General features: G+C 57.0%; 1 long non-coding RNA gene across 1 annotated transcript in view; it reads right to left on the bottom strand.

Moving 5' to 3' along the window:
- Positions 1-452: 452 nt before the first annotated feature.
- LOC129715857 (uncharacterized) overlaps positions 453-6,653 on the bottom strand; it is a 20,435-nt gene continuing 14,234 nt past the window's right edge. Inside the window, exons 2-3 of the long non-coding RNA XR_008726561.1 lie at positions 1,849-1,927; positions 453-638 (exon numbers count right to left, since the gene is read on the bottom strand). This is a non-coding gene — a long non-coding RNA (uncharacterized LOC129715857). The remainder of the gene's footprint in view (positions 639-1,848; positions 1,928-6,653) is intronic.

The following is a 6,653-nucleotide window of genomic DNA, read 5'->3' on the forward strand; positions in this document are numbered from 1 at the left end:
TGTTCTTCAGGAAGCGGGCGCGAGCCCCCCGGGTGGAGGGCCCCCGGCCCGGCACCGGCACCGGCCTGTGAGGCAGCGCGGGGTCAGCAGCAGCGTCGGTGTCAGTGTCGGCGGGTGGCCGGTGGATACGGGGACGCCCCCGGCCCGCTCGCACTGGCCCCTGGGTCGGGGGCGGAGGAGGGGGAGTGGGGGGGGGGGGGGGGAGGGGGGGAGGAGGAGGAGGGGGGGAGGAGAGAGCTCTCTTGCGGGGGCGGCCCCTCCCGGCGGGCCCCAGCCCCGCGTCCTCGGCCCCTCCCCCGCCTCCCGTAGCCCCCCCTCCCCCGGGGCCCCCCTCAGCCCCGCCAACCTCAGGAGCAGCGCCTGCCCTGGTGCGCCCCCCCCTGGTCCCCGCCCGCCCCCCCCCCCCCCTTGCTGGGAGGGGGCAGGGGGGGCCCGGTGGGGCAGCGGGGGGGTCGGCCCCGGGGTTTGTGGGGCCCGGGGGAGGGGCCGGGCGGGGGAGGGGCCGTCCTGAAGCGGGCGGGGGGGTGGGGCGCCCGGCGGGGGGTGGGGCGTCGTCTCGGCAACCGCCCCCGGAGACGGACAAGTGGTCTTGGTCTTGGTCTTGGTCTTGTTCACGGTGTCTGTATTTAATGTTCTGTCTGTGGGCGGAATGGACACAGGGTCAGGGCGAGTGTGCGAGAGTGAGTGTGAGTGTGAGTGTGAGCGCGTGGCCCGGACCCACAGTCAGCACACGCGTGTGTCCGTTTGCCTACCTTCATGTCAGCCTGTGTGCATGCGTCTCCCGTATAGCGTGCGACAGTGTGTGTGGGACCCAGTGTGAGTGAGTGAGTGTGCAGGTATGTGTACGTGTAAGAGTGACCATGTGAGCGTGCACGTGTGTGTGCGTGTGAGAGAGCGTGTATGTGTGTGTGTGTGGGTGTGTGTGCCTGCGTGCAAGTGTGGAGACAGGCGTGTATGTGAGCTGTGCGAGTGCTGCGTGTGCGTGAGCGTGCAAGTGTGAGCATGCGCTGTGTGTGTGAGAGTGCGTGTGTGTTTGTGAGCGTGAGTGCGTGTGAGCGTGCGTTTGTGTGTGAGAGTGTGTGTGTGTGTGTGTGAGCGTGCGTGTGTGTGTGAACGTGTGTGTGTGAGCGTGTGTGTGTGTGTGTGAGCGTGCGTGTGTGTGCATGCGTGCGTGTGTGTGAGGTGTGCGTGTGTGTGTGAGGTGCGTTTGTGTGTGAGTGTGCGCGAGTGTGAGAGCGTGCGTGTGTGTGCGTGTGCTTGTGTGTGAGCGTGCGTGCGTGAGAGCATGTGTGCATGCGTGAGAGCGTGGGTGTGTGTGTGCGTGAGCGTGAGTGTGCGTGAGCGTGAGTGTGTGTGTGCGTGTGTATGCGTGCGTGTGTGTGTGCGTGTGTGTGAGCGTACGCGTGTGTGTGTGTGTGTGCGCGTACGCGTGTGTGTGTGTGCGCGCGTTTGTGTGTGTGCGTGTGTGTGAGCGTGCGTGTGTGTGTGTGTGTGCGTGTGTGTGTGTGTGTGTGTGTGCGTGTGTGTGTGAGTGTGTGTGTGAGTGTGTATGTGGGAGCGTGCGTGTGTGCGCGTGCGTGTGTGAGTGTGCGTGTGTATGCGTGCGTTCGTGTGAGTGTGTGTGTGTGTGAGCGTGCGCTCTGAGAGAGGTGCGTGTGTGTACGTGCGTGAGAGAGCATGCATCTGTGTGTGTGTGGTGAGAGTGAGTTAGTTACTGACAGGCCCATGGGGCTGTGGTATATGAGTTGGCGATGCCCCCTATACCCCAGCGCTGGAGTGGTGACCCCAGTCTGCGGCCACAAGGCGGGAACGGGCGTAAACGCGGTGGTGACGGCGGCGGCAGCTTACGTTTCTGTGAGCGCAGGGCCAGGCGCAGGGAGCTCGTCACTGTCTCATCATCTGACGTGAATCCGGGAAACTCGTCACTCTGCGAGAGAGAGGGGGGGGGAAAGAGAGGGGGGGGGGAGAGGGAAGGGGGGGGAGAGGGAGGGGGGAGGGAGAGGGGGGGGGGGGGAGGGGAGGGGGGGGCGGGGGAGGGGGGAGAGGGGGAGAGAGAGAGAGAGAGAGAGGGGGGGGGGAGAAGGGGGGTGAGGGAAGAGAGAGGGTAGGGAGAGAGTGAGGGGAGGGGGGGGGGAGAGGAGGGAGGAGAGGGAGAGGAGAGGGAGGGGGAGGAGACAGAGAGGAGGAGAGAGGGAGGGGAAGAGGGGGGAGAGGGAGGGAGAGGGAGAGGGGGGAGGAGAGGGGGGGGGGAGGGGGAGAGGGAGAGAGATTAAAACCCAATGCCAATTTTGTCACCCAGTTTTGTGACCTCTACTCACGAGTTCAAAGGCTGCAGAAACGATGGAACAGTTCAGCACTCGAACAGGCCCTTCGGCCCCCCAATGTCTGTACTGTACACAACCCTCCACATCCGTGTGCTGAGTTAAGGTTCAGTAAAGGTACAGCAATGGAAACAGGCCTTTCGGCCCACCGAGTCCGTGCCGAACTGCGATCACCCCCCCCCCCCCCCCCCCACACACACACACACACACATACTCAAAGCCAATTGGCCAACAAAACTACTAGTAGGTGCCACTGGAGATAAGGCACAAAGTGCTGGAGTAACTCGGAGGGCGGGACAGGCAGCATCTCTGGAGAGAAAGAATGGGGTGACGTTTCGGGTCGAGTCTCACAAATTGCCACAGTCGGGATTGTCACTGAAAGTAAGCATGCAGGTACAGCCTTCATAACAAGAGGAGTTGAGTACAGGAGCAAAGAGTTGAGTCTAGGAGGAAAGAGGTCCTTCTGAAGTTGTACAGGGCCCTGGTGCGACCCCACCTGGAGTTCTGCGTACGGGTTTGGTCTCCAGACCTGAGGAAAGGCATTCTTGTCCTAGAGGATTTGAGCATAGGAGCAGGGAGGTTCTGCTGCAGTTGTACAGGGCCCTGGTGAGACCACACCTGGAGTATTGTGTACAGTTTTGGCCTGTTGGCCTTCATAACAAGAGGAGTTGAGTACAGGAGCAAAGAGGTCCTTCTGCAGTTGTACAGGGCCCTGGTGAGACCACACCTGGAGTATTGTGTACAGTTTTGGTCCCCTAATTTGAAGAAGGACATTCTTGCTATTGAGGGAGCCCAGCGTAGGTTCACCAGGTTTATTCCCGGGATGGCGGGACTGTCATATGCTGAGAATGTGGAGCGGCTGTGGGCTTGTACACTCTGTGGAGTTTAGAAGGATGAGAGGGCATCTCATTGAAACATATATGAGATTATTAAGGGCTTGGACACGCTAGAGGCAGGAAACATGTTCCCGATGTTGTGGTAGTCCAGAACCATAGGCCACACATACACACACAGATCTCATTGACACACACACACACACGGAGATTATTAAGGGTTTGGACACGCTAGAGGCAGAAAACATGTTCCCGATGTCGGGGGAGTCCAGAACCAGGGGCCACACACACAGTTTAAGAATAAGGAGTCGGCCATACAGTGCGGAAACAGGCCCTTCGGCCCCACCAAGTCCGTGCCGACCAGCGATCACCCGTTCACACACACTAGTTTAGTTTAGAGATACAGCGCGGAATCCGATGTTGGGTGGAGTCCAGAACCAGGGGCCACATTTTAAGAATAAGGGGTCGGCCATTTAGAACGGAGACGAGGCAACACTTTTTCCTCCCAGAGAGTTGTGAGTCTGTGGAATTCTCTGCCTCAGAGGGCGGTGGAGGCCGGTTCTCTGGAGAGAATTCTTTCAAGAGAGAGCTAGATAGGGCTCTTAAAGATAGCGGGAGAGAGAGTCAGGGGATATGGGGAGAAGGCAGGAACGGGGAACTGATTGTGGATGATCAGCCGTGATCACATTGAATGGCGGTGCTGGCTCGAAGGGCCAAATGGCCTCTACTCCTGCACCTGTTGTCTATTGAAACGGGCCCTTCGGCCCACCAAGTCCGCGCCGACCAGCGATCGCGGGGACGGGAGCTATTGTGGGAACTAGAGAAAACCATTTCAGAGCTGCCAAATTTTGTCAGAGTAGTTCAGTATTCTAGTGCCTGAAAATCAGTATTTTGCTGAGGAAATCAGTATTTGTACGCGGTGCCATTTTGCTGAAAAAAAGTTGTTTTTTAATGTGCGTTCATACCCAGGTAAGACTAGAACTTTGCTACCAATTGAGATGTCTTCTACGCACCTTACTAGACAGTGCAGTCATTGCCATCTCTGTCTACTTCTGTTTGTACAGCTGCTTCCTGCTTTTAGCACCAGATGATGGTGCAGACGCCATTTTGGTAACCTCCCTCCTTCCTCTTTCCCTCCCTCCGTTTTTTCTCCCCCCCTCTCTTATTCCCTCCCTCCCTCTCTCCTCCCTCCCCGAACAGTCTGTGACCCATAGCACAGCGGCCATAGCGCTATTCGTAAAGCCCGTAGCACTATGTGTAAAGGCAATAGAGACGAGAGATGGTCTATGTAAGTAAGCATGCAGGTACAGCAGGCAGTGAAGAAAGCCAATTGGCCTTTATAACAAGAGGAGTTGAGTACAGGAGCAAAGAGGTCCTTCTGCAGTTGTACAGGGCCCTGGTGAGACCACACCTGGAGTATTGTGTGCAGTTTTGGCCTGTTGGCCTTCATAACAAGAGGAGTTGAGTACAGGAGCAAAGAGGTTCTTCTGCAGTTGTACAGGGCCCTGGTGAGACCACACCTGTAGTATCGTGTGCAGTTTTGGTCCCCCTAATTTGAAGCCCTACTGCAGTTGTACAGGGCCCTGGTGAGGCCACACCTGGAGTATTGTGTGCAGTTTTACCCCCCTAATTTGAGGAAGGACATTCTTGCTATTGAGGGAGCCCAGCGTAGGTTCACCAGGTTAATTCCCGGGATGGCGGGACTGTCATATGCTGAGAGAATGTGGAGCGGCTGTGGGCTTGTACACTCTGTGGAGTTTAGAAGGATGAGAGGGGATCTCATTGAAACATATATGAGATTGTTAAGGGTTTGGACACGCTAGAGGCAGGAAACATGTTCCCGATGTTGGGGGAGTCCAGAACCACACACACACACACACACACACACACACACACACACACACACACACACACACACACACACACACACACACACAGTTTAAGAATAAGGGGTCGGCCATTTAGAACGGAGACGAGGAAACACTTTTCCACCCAGAGAGTTGTGAGTCTGTGGAATTCTCTGCCTCAGAGGGCGGTGGAGGCCGGTTCTCTGGAGAGAATTCTTTCAAGAGAGAGCTAGATAGGGCTCTTAAAGATAGCGAGAGAGAGTCAGGGGATATGGGGAGAAGGCAGGAACGGGGAACTGATTGTGGATGATCAGCCGTGATCACATTGAATGGCGAATGGTGCTGGCTGGAAGGGCCGAATGGCCTCTACTCCTGCACATATTGTCTATGTTTCTATGTAGGGAAGGCACTTTCGCCTTCATCAGCCAGAGTATTGAGTCTAGAATTCGGGAGGCCACGTTGCAGTTGTACAAGACGTTGGTGAGGCCACATTTACACTATTGTGTTCAGTTCTGGGCACCGTGTTACAGGAAGATGCCGTCAAGCTGGAAAGGGTTCAGAAACAAAGATGTCCAAGCTTGAAAGGGTTCAGAAAAGATTTATGAGGATGTTGCCAGGACTCGAGGGGCCTGAGCTACAGGGAGAGGTCGGGGCAAAGGGCTGGGACTCTATTCCTTGGAGCGCAGGAGGATGAGGGAGGGAGGGGCGATCTTATAGAGGTGTACAAAATCACCAGGGGAATAGATCGGGTAGACAGACGCACAGAGTCTCTTGCCCAGAGTAGGGGAATCGAGGACCAGAGGACACGGGTTCAAGGTGAAGGGGGAAAGATGAAAGATTGAATAGGAATCTGAGGGGCAACTTTTCCACACTTTTCGAGGGTGGTGGGTGTATGGAACGAGCTGCCGGAGGAGGTAGTTGAGGCTGGGACTATCCCAACGTTTAAGAAACAGTTGGACAGGTACATGGATAGGACGGGTTTGGAGGGATATGGGCCAAACGCGGGCAGGTGGGACTAGTGTAGATGGGGCATGTTGGGGTGGGACTAGTGTAGGGGGTCGGGGTGGGACTAGTGTAGACGGGGCATGTTGGTGGGGTTAGGAATAGTGTAGATGGGGCAGGTTGGTTGGGGTGGGACTAGTGTAGACGGGGCATGTTGGTCGGGGTGGGACTAGTGTAGAATGGGCATGTTGGTCGGGGTGGGACTAGTGTAGATGGGGCATGTTGGTCGGGGTGGGACTAGTGTAGACGGGGCATGTTGGTCGGGGTGGGTCTAGTGTGTAGATGGTGCATGTTGGTCGGGGGGGGACTAGTGTAGACGGGGCATGTTGGTCGGGGTGGGACTAGTGTAGATGGGGCATGTTGGTCGGGGTGGGACTAGTGTAGATGGGGCATGTTGGTCGGGGGGGGACTAGTGTAGATCGGGGCATGTTGGTCGGGGTGGGACTAGTGTTGATGGGGCATGGTGGTCGGGGGGTGGGACTAGTGTAGGTGGGGCATGTTGGTCGGGGTGGGACTAGTGTAGATGGGGCATGTTGGTCGGGGTGGGACTAGTGTAGATGGGGCATGGTGGTCGGGGTGGGACTAGCCTGTTTCCGCGCTGTATCGCTCCACTGGTACAAAGTCCTGGAGTAACTCAGCGGGTCAGGCAA

The sequence above is a fragment of the Leucoraja erinacea genome, unplaced genomic scaffold (genome assembly GCF_028641065.1).
Source record: "Leucoraja erinacea ecotype New England unplaced genomic scaffold, Leri_hhj_1 Leri_1454S, whole genome shotgun sequence".
NCBI classification, from domain to species: Eukaryota; Metazoa; Chordata; class Chondrichthyes; order Rajiformes; family Rajidae; genus Leucoraja; species Leucoraja erinaceus.